Consider the following 18,297-nt stretch of genomic DNA (forward strand, 5'->3'; position numbering starts at 1 on the left):
TGGTAGTGCTTTGGGAAATTTTCATGAGTTTGTTAATAGCAATGATTTTTTTTGGTCTGTGATGGTGGTGATGTCCAGTGCCGTGACTTTTGGAGATATTGAGCAGACGTGTCCTCAAATATTTAAAACAATAATTAATCAGTTTTGTTTATCTTTGACCATTTCTTTTAAGATCTGGTACGTGTATATTTGGATAGGTTATTTGTGCTATACTCTTCTGTGTTCACTTCCCTTAGGATAAATTAACCATGGTTTTACTAAAAAAAAAGATGGTTATTGTAGTAAAACCATGGTTTGCTAATGAATACACTCAAAATCCATGTTTACTACACTTTTACCACAAAACCATGGTTAATTTTCGTAAGGGTTTCAGTGTTTGCACAATGAGTTCTGCTTCTTGTTCTCATGGAAACCTGATTGTTAATTCTTCAGTAGATGTGTGTGAGGTGAGAGGATCTTTAACACATCATCTAATGAAAACATCACTATTATTATAATTATTATGATTACAAGACTCAAATGAAGATTAACTGAGGAGTGTAAACTGTAAATGTCACGTCATCTAGTATTTAAATCTCTCCAAATGTGAATTAAATGCTGTCCTCTAGTGGAAATCACAGGGAGAAATGACACTGCAATTACAGTTAAACTACAAGATGTGTTTATTAAGTTATTTGGCCTTAATATCTCAGAGGTCCTGATTCATCTTCTCATTGTGTTTATTCAGCAACAATCGGGAGGTTTTATGTTTTGCTTTGTTGTAGTCAGATTAGTGCTGCAAATACATCAATTGTTGATCAATAGTCTACATGTAATACTGACCTGATGAAAGAGGGGCATGAGTTTTTTAATAGCTAATGATAAAAAGAATATAATCCTAATTTATTGTGAAATATGCAATAAAACTGTAATGACAAGTTAACGTTTCACCCATAAATAGTGTAGCACTAAATAAGCTTGTTTTTTCATATCATATTCATATTTTTTTTAAATTTCTGATTGACAAAACTTTCAGCCACTGATGCATAAGGACATGGCATGTGGACTAACAAATGAGTATTTATTTATAAAATATACGTATATGTTCATATAGCTGCCAGATAATCAGGCTTGTCTTGTTTTCAGTAGAAATATCAAAAAAATCTTAAATCAAAATGTGTTTTCTAAATTACCCAAGAAAAGAAGTAATTGAAAATATAAAATGTAAGTGAATTTGTGCTTAAGAAAAGCAATAAAAATCTACAAATGAGGTAAGAATGTTTTCTTTAAGATAAAAGTAAACTTATTTAAAGATTTACTCGGCAGATTGTTTTGCTTGTTTTAAGCACAAATTTAATTAAATGTGATTTTTTTTGTCTAAAAACAAAACATTTTCTTCATTTTACTCTTCAATAAAATTCATCTTGATTTAAGAATTTTTATATATCTGTTCTGAATATTTGTCAATTAAATTAGAAAGCATAGCATTGTATTTCTCTGAAGATTGGTATCTGAAGTGGTGTTGTTACTCCAGCAGGGGTCAGTATTAGACAGACTGATATTTTACACTCACATGTGAATACTGCTCTCTGATGATTGCTACATTAATTTTGGCTGTAGAGAGCAAGAACCAGAAGGCTGTTATTATTGTTGAACTTTACAATGGAACCGAGATTAAGCTCAATCAATTTTCAGACGTAAAATGGTTATTTGGACCCCTTAAAAAACTAGCAAATCACCATGTCAATCTATTTCTAGCAGCAAGAACCACATTTACATAAGCAGCATTCACACAAGAGCTGCGTTTCAATTATATAGTCTTATAACTTTCTGATCAATGTCAAAGTGTTTCAATTAATGTCCCTGATGGCAGGAGAGGTTTTTAAAACACTCAACATGAAAATGTTAAATTAATGTCTAAAATAAACCTTCGTTCAATGAGTCAGAGCAACAGAATAGACGCTGCAGGCTTTCAAATCAATTACAATGTTCATGGAGTACAAATATGCTCCAAATTTTGTGCTGCAGCTGCCATTGGCTCCTGAAATGAGAGATTTTACCTGTACTTATTTGTTTTGATGTTTATAATTGCAAAGAGTATGTATTTTAAGCAATCATACAGTAGACATCAGTGAAGGTCAAACTGCTGTTCATATACGGCTGCAAAATGTTTAATCACGACTAAATGATTAAAAGCTCAAAATGATTAATCGTGACTAATCGTTTGCAAATGAAAAGTTTACATCATATGTGTGTGTATGTACTGTGTATAATAATTATGATTATATATAAATGCACACACATCTATGCATCGTTTAAATAAAAAAACCTAAGCATTTATAATAATATATCATATAAATTATATATAAATATAAAAATGTATATACACATGTAAATATTTCTTAAATATATACATGCATGCGTGTGTGTTTGTGTAATCATAATTATTATATATGATGTAAACTTTTATTCTGCAAACGATTAGTCGCGATTAATCATTTTGCAGCTCTTTGATTTAAAGCATATATTATGTTGCTCCTTTATTTAAAGTTAGCAGTAAAGATTTTTACTCATGTTTAGACTCTAGTATATGAGTATTCCTCCTCGTACTCCTGTGTGAGTGAAAGGCAGATCTTCACAGTGAGAAATGACCTGGATAAGAGAAATAAATCTCCTTGTGATTAATGAGGGTGCGGCAGCATTTTAAAAGCTCAGAGACCTGGAGTTTCAGGATTTCTACTGGATAATATCAAGCACAGTGTGAATGTCACAGTGATGAGGAGGGGGGGGGCAGCGTTCAGACTTCTGCATGCTTACGTTAGACCAGAGAGAGAGAGAGAGAGAGAAAGGGACCAGCACATTACTTTATCTGCCGTTCGCCTTATCTAAATTCTTCTGCTGTTTTCAAATGCTCCCAGGCAAAGCAGGCATTCGCTGAACACAATGAATAGCTGGAGGTGATCAGATACTCACTGAAGAAATGAGAAGACATTAAAGTTCTCCACGATTGCACTCTTGCTATCTTCTGTATTTTCACGCTAGTCGTTTTCAGAGGGCAGCACCAATAAACTCCAGCTGAATCATCACGGCGTCTGTCGAAAGAGCCATTAGGCACAGATCTTGTTTTTAATTTGAGAAACGCTCAGGGGTTTGTCTGGAGGCGTAACTCGCCCTCTCTTATGTTATGAGTTATTATGACCACTCAGTGAAACAGCGATGGAGGTTTAATCGCTCACATTCAGACCTGATGTGACATGGGAAAATAGTTTTGGGCCCAAAACATACACATACTGTGAACGTGATAAGACCAGACACGATTATGTAAGTGTGCAGGCACAAATGGTGTATTTGCAAGCAGAATGTGTTGTTGTTTTGTTATGATGATAATGAAAGTCGGTACTCAGAGGTGTGATATATATATACTCATAGTTATATTTAAATGTCTGTACCATTAACCCTTTAAAGGCGGGGTGCATAATCTCTGAAAGAGATATTTGAAATCACCTAAAACAAACACGCCCCTACCCCTTCTTTGATAGACCCGCCCCACACATACGCAATCCAAGCAACGATGATGGTTAGTAGACGCGCCCCTTACTACTTATTGGCTACAAGTGTGTTTTGGTAGTCAGCCCCGACTCCCTTTTATGAAGCGTTTTTCAAAAATCACGCACCCCTCCTTTAACTGTCACTGAAGGTAATGTGCACCTTTAAATGAATATAACACTGGCATTCTTTGGTCTAGAAGCAAAATCTTGAGATTTATTTTGAAGTGTGAATATTAAATAAATTTTTTATAGCAGTATAACATCTCATCATCATTTATAATATAAAAAAATTATAATAATGCAATAAAATATTTTATATATAAAAAAACATAAAAATGAAAATGGTTTACACCCAAAATGCTAAAAAAAGGCAAATGAAAGTCTTGAGTTCTGAACCCAATTTAAAGTTAAAATCACAAAAAATAGGTTTCTTGTTTTCCCAACAAAGGCCACTAGGTGTCAACAGTTAGCTGCATAATCAAAGTCACAAATTAATACATTACTGACACTGCATTGTTATTAATGCTAAAAGTTTTTGAAATATGAAAACTACATTTGTATAGCTTTCCAATTATATGTAGGTTGTCAACATTTTTTAAGATTCATAGATTTATTTTGAAGGATATTAGAACAATAAATAAAAAACCATCAGATGGTCTTGAAATATAAAAACCAAATTCTTAAAGCTTTCCAACAATACTGTATATAGTGTGTCAAGATTATTCAAGTTTATAGGATATTAGTGTTATAAATATATACTAATTAATATGTATTTCTAAGGGGTCCATGATATTTACCAAAATGACTGTCAATATATAATTTCTATCATCAAATAGCCTTGAAATAAGAAAGCCACATTCCTAAATCTTTCCAACAACATATCATTTGTCAAGATTATTTCAATAAATAGGTAATAACACATTGGACCCACCTGTTGGCCCATCACATTTAAAAAAAATACTCTTACTACGTCGTTCATGGTGATGAAACGTGAAAACTACATTCTTAGAGCTTTCCAATGATATGTAGGTTGTCAAGATTAGTGTAGGTTTATTATTGCTTAAACTATGTAATGCCAAACAGTGACAGTTAAAGTAAACCTAATGTGGTGGTATTCAGTATAACTAACTAACTCAGCAGGATTCTCTTACAAGTGTTGATCTAGCATCAGTTCTAGAAGTGTGTTTGGACAAATACTCACATCTGTATTTGATCCTGTGACCCCTTAAAATCCTAAAATAAAACCATATTAGCCACATGAAGACGACACAGATGTTTTAAATATATGACTTTATTGTGCATTTATACAGCTGCTCTTTTCAGTTATGTATGGCGATGGATCAAATTTTGATTTGATTACATTTTCTTTGCTTTTTATTGGCATAGCGGAGCTGCAGAATCGACCGGGGTTGTGGACGCAATCGCTACAAGATACACATTAAACATCTATGAAATTCACCGTGTCAACAGAGTTCTTAAAAATCCAATAAAATATGTCAGCACAGTTTTCACGAAGCCAATAAAATATATAAAAGACTTCTGAGCGGAGCAGATGTGCATGTGTTCTTTCGGGTCCTCTTCTTCTCCATGGCTGTTACAGAAATGGGCCACTTTTGCCATAAACAGCATGTTAGGAAAGGACAGGAAAGTACATGGTGGAGAGAGGGGTACGGGATCGGCAAAGGACCTCAATCCAAGATTTGAACTTGGGCGCTGAAAGTGTGTCTGCACCATATGTCAGAGCACTGCCCACTACACCATTGGCTCAGACACAAATGTTTTTCTAATTAAAATCACCATTACTAACTCTTGACTCTACATGCACTTTGGCTTTGAGATGTTGGCTTATGTAGTAGACTCATGATAAAGAGGCGTCCATTACCCACTGCTGCTTCAGTAAATACACACACTGTCTAAAGGAAGGGAAATGCATTTAGTTCTTCATCTGAGGTTTGTTGATTTTTACATTTATCATCTTTACCTTATCAATACGAGCTGAATCTGATCCAGAAAATGCAGATGAAGCTTTCAGAATCATAATGTTTACATGCCTGAGGTCTGTGTGTATTAGACCTGCTGTGGTCTTTTGCTGCATCATTCTTTGAATAGACGTCAGGTCAGATGAGGAGTCAGCGGTCACTACTTTAAGAAGTTGGAAAAGAGTTATAAGAGTGTCCATGTGTAAGTTTATGGAGTGTGGTGGTTACCCATCAGTCACAGCAGGGTGTCAGGTTAGCAGCTGAAGGTGTGTCATTAGACCCCTGCTGACTGCCTCCTGGTCTGGCCTTCATCACATTCATCTTCATTAAAGAGGCGTTGACTGGGTCTCTGTGAGCAGATGGTCATTAATGTGACCACCCTATCCACAGGGACTCTACCTGGAGGACGCGCGTCACGCCCGTACACGGCACCGTACTGCTGCCACCCATGCTAAATACACACAGACTGAAGGAATGTTATGCTTTGAATGAGTTCCCAGACGAGTGTATAAATGGGTGCCAGTGGGTGGTGAAGGTACTCGACATATGCATAAGTGTACTTGTGTGCTTTCATTAGATCTTTTGTTAAGCCTCAGTTTCTGTGTGACGTCATTATGGCCGGTTACTCAACAAATCACTTGCTTTTGTTTTATATCCATTCAGCTTACATTCATTTTGCTGTGGGGATTCAGTACAGTACAGTAGTGATTGTGATTCAGTACAGTACAGTAGATATACAGTAAGTACAGTATTGATTTAGGACAGTACAGTAGAGATACACTAAGTACAGTAGAGACACAGTACAGTAGAGATACAGTACAGTAGAGACACAGTACAGTAGAGTAGAGACACAGTAAGTACAGTAGAGATACAGTAAGAACTGTACAGTAGAGACACAGTAGGTACAATAGAGACACGGTAAGTACATTAGAGATACAGTAAGTACAATAGAGACACAGTAAGTACAACAGAGATCCAGTAAGTACAGTAGAGACACAGTAAGTACAGTAGAGATACAGTAAGTACAGTAGAGACACAGTAAGTACAGTAGAGACACAGTACAGTAGAGATACACTAAGTACAGTAGAGACACAGTAGGTACAGTACAGTAGAAACACAGTACAGTAGAGATACAGTACAGTAGAGACACAGTACAGTAGAGTAGATACACAGTAAGTACAGTAGAGATACAGTAAGAACTGTACAGTAGAGACACAGTAGGTACAATAGAGACACGATAAGTACATTAGAGATACAGTAAGTACAATAGAGACACAGTAAGTACAATAGAGATACAGTAAGTACAATAGAGATCCAGTAAGTACAGTAGAGACACAGTAAGTACAGTAGCGATACAGTAAGAACTGTACAGTAGAGACACAGTAGGTACAATAGAGACACGATAAGTACATTAGAGATACAGTAAGTACAATAGAGACACAGTAAGTACAATAGAGATACAGTAAGTGCAGTAGAGACACAGTAAGTACAGTAGCGATACAGTAAGTACAGTAGAGACACAGTAAGTACAGTAGAGACACAGTAGGTACAATAGAGACACAGTAAGTACATTAGAGATACAGTAAGTACAATAGAGACACAGTAAGTACAATAGAGACACAGTAAGTACAGTAGAGAGACAGTAAGTACAGTAGAGAGACAGTACAGTAGAGATACAGTAAGTACAGTAGAGACACCGTAAGTACAGTAGAGACACAGTAAGTACAATAGAGACACAGTAAGTACAATAGAGACACAGTAAGTACAATAGAGACACAGTAAGTACAGTAGAGACACAGTAAGTACAGTGGAGATACAGTAAGGACAATAGAGACACAGTAAGTACAGTAGAGACACAGTAAGTACAATAGAGACACAGTAAGTACAATAGAGACACAGTAAGTACAGTAGAGAGACAGTAAGTACAGTAGAGAGACAGTACAGTAGAGATACAGTAAGTACAGTAGAGACACAGTAAGTACATTAGAGATACAGTAAGTACAATAGAGATACGGTAAGTACAGTAGAGAGACAGTACAGTAGAGATTCAGTAAGTACGGTAGAGATACAGTAAGTACAGTAGAGATACAGTAAGTACAGTAGAGACACAGTAAGTACAGTAGAGATACAGTACAATACAGTAGAGATACAGTAAGTACAGTAGAGACACAGTAAGTACAATAGAGACACAGTAAGTAGATACAGTAGATACAGTACAGTAGAGATACATGTACAGTAGAAATACATTAAAGTAGATATACAGTAAATTATCCAGTATGTTTAAAAGGAAACACAAAACAGCCCATTTATTCATGTCATGTCAACGGCTCTTAAAATATTGAGACTGTCATATCTGTTTTTTTTAGATTTGATGAGATTAAAAGAGCTTTACCTGTTTAAATGATGAAAAATGATGTCCTTAAGGAGATATTTTGCTGGAAATGAAGCTGATTTTTACATAATCAACAGAAAACACTACAGAAGGGACGTGAAACATAACTCGATTTATAGGCCAATTTTCCATAAATACATGAATGTTTCATCTATCACACACTGTGATGAATATGTGAGCTCATTTTAAAGATCTCTCATGTCCCTGTCTGCCACAAATACTTTATCATTCTGTTTAATTGCTCTCTTGAAGATGCTTGGACCTGTCATTTAGTTATTTTATGGTTGGAGTCCTGAAGGTTCATGCTTTTGTATTTTGGGTGGATTATGAGGTCTCATCTCTGTGTGCATGCTGTATTTGTTTGGTGCAATGTTTTCTTTATAAACTCTTTAGCTTTCCCAATCCTCTCCCTCAGGAGTCAGGGGTCCAGCTGGAGGGACGGCAGATGAATGAAGTACAGATGAGATACCCTGAGGCTGCGTCACTTCACTTCCCTTCAGAATATTGTGTTCAACTAAACCGAACAAGACTAAGCACTCAGGTTAGTTCAGTGTTTGATTCTGATGCAAAGCATGGCACAGATTATTCATTTGATGCTCCGCTGTGACCTTCAAGAACCAGACATTGCACAGATGAGAAAATTATTGCTCAGAATCATCAGGAGAACTAATGGGATTCTCAGTTGTGTGTCAGTCCTTGTTCAGGTGTTTCTCCTGAAATAAAATAAGAGATTTTAAAGCAAATGTTTTGTTATGACATTAGTTACGAGGTTGATTCTGTTATCTGTCCGGTTCGTTGAACATCACACATCACTTTAGCAGCTCCAGGTCTCTGAACTTAACTTTGTCTTTATTAAGTCATAAAACTGCCACTCTTGCTTCTCTTTCTTCATCATCTTTCTTTGATGTCTGTCATTTCTCTGCGTTGGCCAAATGAGTGACAGTTTTTCAGCTATGAGAATCTAGTGGAGCGTCGTGAGGTCACTGGCAGCCACAGCTCGGCTTGTTAAAGCTTTGAGAGGTTTATGGCTTGTGGACCACAGGGGAGGTTCAGACGCTGATATATTTGCTCTTTCTATCTTTCTGTTACTGTAAGAGATGAGCTGTGTGTGACAGATTCACCTCAGACAGCAAGAGTGGACGAGACGATGCTGGATGAGAATTTATTGGGACTGGGGATTTTTTTGAGATGATGATGATGTCATAGTGCAGCTAATGGTCCTGTGAGTGTCAGAAAAGACCAAACGCCATCTATGACTTGACAAAGATTCATGTGCAAATGTGCATTATTTATTTTATTATAGTAATTAAGTGTAGTCTATGAAATCTTGAGGTTAAATGTCCCGTTCTTTCTGTGTTTTTGAAGCTTTGATTGTGTTTACAGTGCGTAATATTACATGTGTTCATGTTTCACGTGTAAAAAAAACGCGGTATTTATCACACAATTTACTTATCTGTATAGCGCTGTTTTCACTGTCCTAAAAACGGTCTGATGTCTTCCTTGTTCTATGAAGTTCCTCCTTCAGAAATACGTAATGAGTTCTTATTGAGTTTGTTTAGTGTGTTGTGAGTCGATAGCAGCTTAGCTTGCCGTTAGCTTAGCTGGTGACTGACGTATTCCTGTGGGCGGAGTTTAGTCAAAAAACTGTTCTAGTGATGTCAGTAAAGCAGGAAATAGAGGGCTGTAGTCCAAACCAGCCGTTCACTGTACGCTTTGAAAGGCGAATTCTGTAAATGCGAAAGTATATCGCCTGACAGTGAACTTTGAGCTTTTGTCACAGGAGTGACGATCTTTTAGGCGGAACCAAAAATTGGGCAAGTTTGGTTCCGCCCGGATGTTTCCGCCCGGACCGGTAAAAGAAAACACCGGACATCCGGTAGCGCCGCGAACGCTGTAATCAGCCGAATTACATGCAGCGGAGAGTTATCAAGAGGAGCGCCGGGTGATTGGGCGAGAACAACACTCAGGAGAGTATTTTAGATCAGTTTGAAACACAGTTTGATGTCGATTATTCCTGTTGTTGGTGTGGACCGTAGCGCTGAGTTGGGCTCACCTGGTACACTATTTTGGACTGCTGCATTGCTCTCTCTCTCGTTCTGGATTATAGATTTACGTGAAGGAAAATACCGAAGACCTTAAAGGTAAACGAAGTAAACGAAGTAAACGAATACTGACCTTGGAGGAAAGCAACGAAGGGAGAAAAGACGCACCGTTGTGAGTATACGTTTATGGAAGAGTAGTGTTGGCGGCTGGAAAACGACCTGTCTGTGCATTTGGAACTATTACAGCGTGAAGACAATCTAGGACAAAGAAAATACAACAGTTGTGAGTAACGGAATCTTCTTACAGAAGTATTGTGTATGTATTTGACCTGTATATCTCTGAGTGTTTCCAAAAGAGAGCGGACGGCCCTACCCCTGAGCCAGCGCGGTGGGTGAGCCGAAGGGCCTTTGTGTGAAACAGCTCCAGTGACGAAATACAAACACTAGGCCGAGTTAACATCTCCATATTTCCGTCCAGAGCGAAGGAAAGGAAGACGGGCGTCTATTGTGTGCACTGAGTGGTGGGTGAGTCTTGGATGTAGAAATTTTCACTTGAAGTGGTGCTGTGTAATGCTGTGTCTTGCAGTGGGATTGCTGTTGTCTTGTCCGACGTAGCCCCCGCCTCCAGTCACTCGCTTCAGAGACGGTAAAGAGGAACTATGGTCCTAGAGTAAGACCTGTACCTGATTATGCTGTGAGTGTGTTTCAGTCTTAAAAATCACGAAGTGGCATCTCGAAGTATTTTCCCAGCTAGGCGCTCGGCGGACTTGAGTTTATGAGTGGCGGTGAAGAACTGTGCTATTGACGGTGCGTGAGTATTATCTGTATTATTGCTACCTTACCTGTGTCTTCTTTTCATCATCGCAGAGCTTGAGGCGAAGGAGACCCGCCGCCCCGAGGTCTCAACGAGAGGGCGCCCCGGTCCAGTTTTCGATCGACCAACGGGTCTCGAGGAAAGGGCAGCGCTCGACCCGGTGTGCCGGCGTGACGTTCTCGCCCCTCTGTGGACCAACGAGCTCGCCGAGAGGGTTTCGGCCCCCGGCGCCACCTAGGAAAAACCACTGTCCAGTTGACGCATCGCGTAGCCAGCCATCGTAAGTCCGCCACCCTGTTACATTAAGCATAACCTGTTAAAACCTGCCAACTCAACAGGGAAGAGGAGTGTGCCGTGAGAGCTGTGCAGAGAGCCATACCTACCTCGAAGTGGTAGCTAGCAGCCATCTGTGGAGAGAGAGAGAGAACCAGCGTGAGCACTGAGATACCGAGCTGTGAAGAGAGCATTACCTACCGAACGCTGTAGTCAGCGCAGAGGTGAGAGAACCATTGGAGACCGATTCATTGTGCCCTTGTGTCCCAGCAGTCATCTGTGGAGAGAGAGAGAGAACCAGCGTGAGCACTGAGATACCGAGCTGTGAAGAGAGCATTACCTACCGAACGCGGTAGTCAGCGCAGAGGTGAGAGAACCATTGGAGACCGATTCATTGTGCCTTTGTGTCCCAGCAGTCATCTGTGGAGAGAGAGAGAGAACCAGCGTGAGCACTGAGATACCGAGCTGTGAAGAGAGCATTACCTACCGAACGCTGTAGTCAGCGCAGAGGTGAGAGAACCATTGGAGACCGATTCATTGTGCCCTTGTGTCCCAGCAGTCACCTGTGGAGAGAGAGAGAGAACCAGCGTGAGCACTGAGATACCGAGCTGTGAAGAGAGCATTACCTACCGAACGCTGTAGTCAGCGCAGAGGTGAGAGAACCATTGGAGACCGATTCATTGTGCCTTTGTGTCCCAGCAGTCATCTGTGGAGAGAGAGAGAGAACCAGCGTGAGCACTGAGATACCGAGCTGTGAAGAGAGCCTTACCTACCGAACGCTGTAGTCAGCGCAGAGGTGAGAGAACCATTGGAGACCGATTCATTGTGCCTTTGTGTCCCAGCAGTCATCTGTGGAGAAAGAGAGAACAGGGAAGGAGAGTGAGTCGACCAGCGAGGAGCTGTGTGAGACAGGCGGCGAACCGCCTCGAGCTAGCTACAGGTACACGGATACGAACAAGTCTACACCAACCCTGACTTTGATTTATTTCTGCCTCCAGGAAGGAAGAGGAGCGCGCCACGGGCAGAGGGAATCAGAGGCGGGAGCCCGTTCCCCGACGTTATCCCCACCCCCAGTCACTCACTTGCTCGTGGCCCCCTGGAGGGCAGAGCCGGACATTAGTTTTAATTTCCCCTTTCCCCAATTCCCAGGACATTTTAAATATTTAAATAAATAAAGACTATTTTTTATACTTACCTGTTCCTCGTTGTTGTTTGGTCATTGGGTTGGTTTTGGGGACCTCCTCGAGGTGGAAATCGAGAAGGGGCGTGGCTTAACCACTAGCAGCCAGCCCCTGGCTTGTGACAGATTTTGGCGTAGTCGGCAGGATTCCACCTCGAGTTGAGTAACCAGACTAGCCCAATGACCGACAACGCGGGGCCCGCAGCCCAACCCCGTGCCGTGCCTGTTTTTATGGGCAGCCCTTGGGTCCAAAAGTATGGAGGGACAGAGTCGGGAGTACGGCTAACGGAATGGAAGGCCCAGCTAGAGTATCTAGCCGACCTGCAGGGCCTTAGTGTAGCCCAGCGGCTACAGTTCGTGTTGAACTCCTTAGAGGGAGAGGCGCGGCGAGAAGTACAGGCCGCCCCTGAAGCTGTCCGAACCAATGCCCAAACTATATTCCAGTTTCTCACCGAGCAATATGGTGACCACACCCCCGTAGCCGTCCTCCGTTCCCAATTTTTTAATATTAAACAAGGCCCCCGACAACCTATTAGAGCGTTTGCCCTGAGACTGCGTGAACAGTTCACCCGGCTACAGACCCGCCGCGACCATGGGCTGGGCGACGGAGAAACTTTGCTGCGCGACCAATTCCTTCTGGGGATGAAAGAGGGCCCCGTGAGACAGAGTCTGAGGGTCCAGTTTCGGAGAGACCCCGGCCTCACATTTGAAGACCTAAGGAAGGAGGCGCTAGCTCTGGAGGGCGATGAGGTGGAAGTAAGTGAGACCCCAGTATGCGCGGCTGTAAGTGAGAACGTGCCGACACAACCAGAACGCACGGATTGGAAGCAGGCTCTGAAAGCCGAACTTTTGAAGGATGTCCGGGAGCAGATGTCAGAATTATCTAAAACTCTGTTGGGAGAGCTGCGCCAAGGTAGGGCGCGGGAGGAACCAAGGCCGGCACCCCGAGAGCGAGTACACTCGGAGAGGAGCCGAGAGCCACCTGGACGCCCAAACCGATATATTCGGCCCCGTTTCGAATGGGATGATCAGGGACGGCCGATCTGCAACCGGTGTGGTGAGCCAGGACATTACAGCCGCCAGTGTGGGCCCCGCAGGGCATCGGAAGGGGGTTTTTAGGACGACCGGCCACAGTGGGTCGTGTGGCCGGGACCCCTCGAGAAGACCCGGGAAGAAGGGACAGCTCTAGGCAACAGATGGTCGGGCATAGCCCGGTGGCAGAAGTAAGAGTGTGTGGTAAATGGATCCAGTGCCTGGTAGACACGGGCTCACAGGTAACGATGTTCGCAGAAAGCCTCTCTAAGGAGATATTCGGACGGGGAGGAACACAAGGAACGGAGGCCCCCTGGCTGACGTTGAAGGGCGCTAACGGCCTAGAAATCCCCTACATTGGCTATCGCCTGACGGATCTTGAAGTACATGGGGTAGTCGTCCCCCAAAAAGGTGTGATCATTGTCGAAGATAGGTGTTTAGGCGCCCACCGAGCCCTATTGGGCATGAATGTCCTCTCCGAATGCTGGGAGGAGATATTCCAGGCTAGGCCTGGTCCGAGGATCTCACCTACTGAGAGACCCAAGTGGGAGCGTGTAGTGGCCGATTGCCGCCGGGTCCAAATGAACCAGGTTCGTAGAAATCGGGAGGAAGTGGGAAGAGTAATGTGTCGTTTTGCCTTGTCTATTCCCCCTAGGAGTGAGGCTATCGTATGGGCGAGAGTGCCCCTTCGGGAAGCGAGCCCAGAGGAGTGGGTGTTGGTAGAACCACATACAGATTGCCCGCAAGTGGAGGTAGCACGGGGACTAGCGGCGGTCCGCCGGGGGAGAGTTCCAGTGAGGGTACGAAACGAGCACCCCTATGCAGTACAGTTACACCGGCATCAACGACTGGCCCGGCTGACGATGGTCACACCCCACCAGGTGAGGGAAGAGAGGGACGTCAGTTTCCGTCAGGTGTGCCCCACTGTGATCGAGGTGGCCCTGACCCAAATGGATGCCCCGGCGAGTAACCAGGGGAGAGGTGTGCCAAGACACCTAGCGGGTGAGTCACTGCAAGGAGACGACCTGGGACAGGTACAGACACAGAAACTGCAGGCACTCCTTCGGAAGTGGCAACATGTGTTTGCAAGGCACGATGAGGACTACGGGTGCACCAGGGTGGTGGAACATCACATCCCCACTGGGGACGCAGGGCCAAGCCGGGAGAGATATCGACCGATCCCACCTACCTTGTATGCGGAAGTACGTACACTCCTGCAGGGCATGTTGGGCCGGGGCATTGTCCGAGAGAGTAGTAGTCCCTGGGCGGCCCCCATCGTGCTCGTACAAAAGAAGACGGGAGCCTGGAGGTTCTGTGTGGACTATCGCAAGCTGAACCTGGTAACTAAGAAAGACGCCTTCCCCTTACCACGAATTGAAGACTCCCTTGCTAGCCTCACGCAGTCGGCCTGGTATTCCACCTTAGATCTGGCCAGTGGATACTGGCAGGTGCAAGTAGCCGAGGCGGACCAAGAGAAGACCGCCTTCACGACCCCGTTTGGACTGTTTGAGTGGGACCGGATGCCTTTCGGGCTCTGCAATGCTCCGGCCACCTTTCAACGCTTGATGCAACGCTGCCTTGGAGGTCAGTTGATGGAGTCAGTATTGGTATATTTGGATGATGTGATTGTGTATTCCCCAGATTTCGATTCCCACCTCCGGCACCTAGAGGAAGTCTTCCGAGCCATGGAAAGGTACGGGCTGAAGCTGCAGCCGGACAAGTGCCACCTGCTGCGGCGAGAAGTGAAGTTCCTGGGCCATGTGGTTAGCGCAGCAGGGGTGGCCGTGGACCCCGAGAAAGTCTCGGCAGTGAAAGATTGGGACGCGCCTAAGACTGTGAGGCAAGTACGATCCTTTCTGGGGTTCGTGGGATATTATAGGAGGTTCATTAAAGACTTCTCGAAGATTGCCAAGCCCCTTAACCAGTTGCTGGTTGGCACGGGACGAAACCGGGGCCGTGGGTCGCCCCCGATCAATTGGGACAATGATTGTGAGATGGCTTTTCAGAGGTTGAAGCAGGAGTTGTTACAGGCCCCCATCTTGGCGTATGCTGATTTTTCTGAACCTTTTGTCTTATATACAGACGCAAGCAACCTGGGACTGGGGGCAGTATTGGCCCAACGGCAAGAAGGTACAGAGCGGGTGATCGCTTATGCGAGCCGGAGTCTCCATCCGGCAGAGAGGAACGACGCGAACTACAGCTCTTTCAAGCTGGAACTGCTGGCCCTGAAGTGGGCCTTGAGCGAAAAGTTCAAAGACTACCTTTGGGGAGCTAAGGTAACAGTCATTACAGATAACAACCCTCTAGTACATTTACAGACGGCGAAGCTGGGGGCCGTGGAACAGCGATGGGTGGCTCAGCTGGCCAACTTCGATTACAAGCTGCAGTATCGGCCTGGACGAGAACATACGAACGCGGACGTCCTCTCAAGACTGCCAGAGGGAAAGAGCCCCAGACACCAGGGGTATCGAAGGGAGGATAGCCGTGAGGAGGGCTACATGATAGGGGCCGTGGAGGCGCCAGGAGGCCAGCAGGAAGCTGCACCAGGGAACTGGGGGTGGGACCCCCGCCGTTGGATAGAGAGACAGGCCCAGGACCGGGACGTGTGTCAGGTGAAGACGTGGGTAGAACGGGGCCGACGGCCCGCGCCAGCGGAAAGGCTAGTCCAGACAGAGACGGAGAAGAAGTTGTTGGGACAGTGGGAGAAGCTGGAGCTACAGGAGGGAGTGCTCTGCAGGAAGACCTGCGATCCGAAAGTGGGCGAGGAAGTGTGTCAGATCGTGGTGCCGGCCAACCAGGTAAACGCATTGGTCTCGGCCTATCATGACCAGTTGGGACACCAGGGACAGGAGAGAACCGTATCCCTACTGCGTAGATTCTTCTACTGGCCGGGATTGGAGGCGTCTGTGCACGACTTAATTCAAGCGTGCCCCCGATGCACGCTGTTTAAATCTCGACGAGAGGCCCGAGCACCGATGGTACCCATCCACGCGAAAGCCCCCCTCCACATAATGGCAATGGACTTCCTGACGCTAGGCCGCCCTCAGGACCGTTATCCAAACATTCTGGTAATTACTGACCTATTTACTAAATACGCCTGGGCAGTCCCGACGCTCGACCAGACTGCCAACACCACCGCCACAGCTCTATGGCGAAATGTGTTCCAGACATTTGGATGTCCCGAGTTTCTGCACTCCGACCAGGGAGCAAACTTTGAATCCAAGGTAATCCGTGAGTTATGCCAGTTGTATGGATGTACCAAAACCCACACCACGTCGTACCACCCCCAGGGGAATGGAAGCTGTGAGAGGTTCAATCAGACCCTACTGGGGCTACTGGGGACCTTAGATCAACGACAGCAGAGCGATTGGGTGAGTGCGCTACCAAACCTTTTGCAAGCATATAACAACAGTGTTCATAGTACGACGGGGTATGCCCCTACTTACCTGATGTTCGGCAGGCACGTACGGATGCCCACTGACCTGGTCCTGGGAGTAGCAGCAGGCCGGGAAGAAGTGAGTGTGACGGAGTGGGTGGGGCGCCATCACCAGCGCCTACACTTTGCGTACGAGCAAGTGTCTAGAAAGATACAGACGGCAGGAGAAAGGAACAAACGTCTGTATGATCGGACTGCTCGAGATGCCCCCCTGTTACCAGGTGAGAGGGTCCTGGCGAGAGATAACCGGCGGCAAGGAAAGGGAAAGTTAAGTGACCGCTGGGAGGCTATCCCGTATGTGGTCTGCAAGCAGCAGAGACCGGGACAGCCGGTGTACACCATCCGGCCGGAGGGAAAACCTGGCCCCGAACGTGTAGTACATCGGAACATGCTCCGCCCTTGTCCGAATTACCCTGAGGCTGTGAGAGAAGGGCCCACAGAGCCAGTACCGGTGGCCCCCTGGATGGAAGGATGGGCTGTGGTACCAGGTCGACCAGTGGCGGCGCTACCCCCGGCCGCCCAGAGGCAGCCAGAAATAGCACCCGAGCCAGCTGAACCCCCAGTGGCCCAGATACCGCCTGAGTTGGTACCGGAGCCGGTTGAACCCCCGGCGGCTCAGATGCAACCAGAGGTAGTACCCGAACCAGTCAAACCCGATTCACCCGTGAGACGCTCCCAACGGGAGAGCCGAGGACGCCCCCCTGCCCGGTACGGTGAGTGGACAACGCCGAGGCATTCCAGGGACTAGAATGCATTGGCGGGGGAGGATGTCACAGGAGTGACGATCTTTTAGGCGGAACCAAAAATTGGGCAAGTTTGGTTCCGCCCGGATGTTTCCGCCCGGACCGGTAAAAGAAAACACCGGACATCCGGTAGCGCCGCGAACGCTGTAATCAGCCGAATTACATGCAGCGGAGAGTTATCAAGAGGAGCGCCGGGTGATTGGGCGAGAACAACACTCAGGAGAGTATTTTAGATCAGTTTGAAACACAGTTTGATGTCGATTATTCCTGTTGTTGGTGTGGACCGTAGCGCTGAGTTGGGCTCACCTGGTACACTATTTTGGACTGCTGTATTGCTCTCTCTCTCGTTCTGGATTATAGATTTACGTGAAGGAAAATACCGAAGACCTTAAAGGTAAACGAAGTAAACGAAGTAAACGAATACTGACCTTGGAGGAAAGCAACGAAGGGAGAAAAGACGCACCGTTGTGAGTATACGGTTATGGGAGAGTAGTGTTGGCGGCTGGAAAACGCCCTGTCTGTGCATTTGGAACTATTACAGCGTGAAGACAATCTAGGACAAAGAAAATACAACAGTTGTGAGTAACGGAATCTTCTTACAGAAGTATTGTGTATGTATTTGACCTGTATATCTCTGAGTGTTTCCAAAAGAGAGCGGACGGCCCTACCCCTGAGCCAGCGCGGTGGGTGAGCCGAAGGGCCTTTGTGTGAAACAGCTCCAGTGACGAAATACAAACACTAGGCCGAGTTAACATCTCCATATTTCCGTCCAGAGCGAAGGAAAGGAAGACGGGCGTCTATTGTGTGCACTGAGTGGTGGGTGAGTCTTGGATGTAGAAATTTTCACTTGAAGTGGTGCTGTGTAATGCTGTGTCTTGC

At 44.9% G+C, this 18,297-nt stretch overlaps 1 long non-coding RNA gene across 2 annotated transcripts in view; it reads left to right on the forward strand.

Annotated features, from left to right (window-relative positions):
* The window catches only part of LOC129446395 (uncharacterized), a 142,990-nt gene that overhangs the window by 52,486 nt on the left and 72,207 nt on the right, over positions 1 to 18,297 (forward strand). For both annotated transcript variants that reach the window (XR_012372662.1, XR_012372663.1), the window contains exon 6: positions 8,314 to 8,439. This is a non-coding gene — a long non-coding RNA (uncharacterized lncRNA). The remainder of the gene's footprint in view (positions 1 to 8,313; positions 8,440 to 18,297) is intronic.

The sequence above is a fragment of the Misgurnus anguillicaudatus genome, chromosome 12 (assembly GCF_027580225.2).
Source record: "Misgurnus anguillicaudatus chromosome 12, ASM2758022v2, whole genome shotgun sequence".
NCBI classification, from domain to species: domain Eukaryota; kingdom Metazoa; phylum Chordata; class Actinopteri; order Cypriniformes; family Cobitidae; genus Misgurnus; species Misgurnus anguillicaudatus.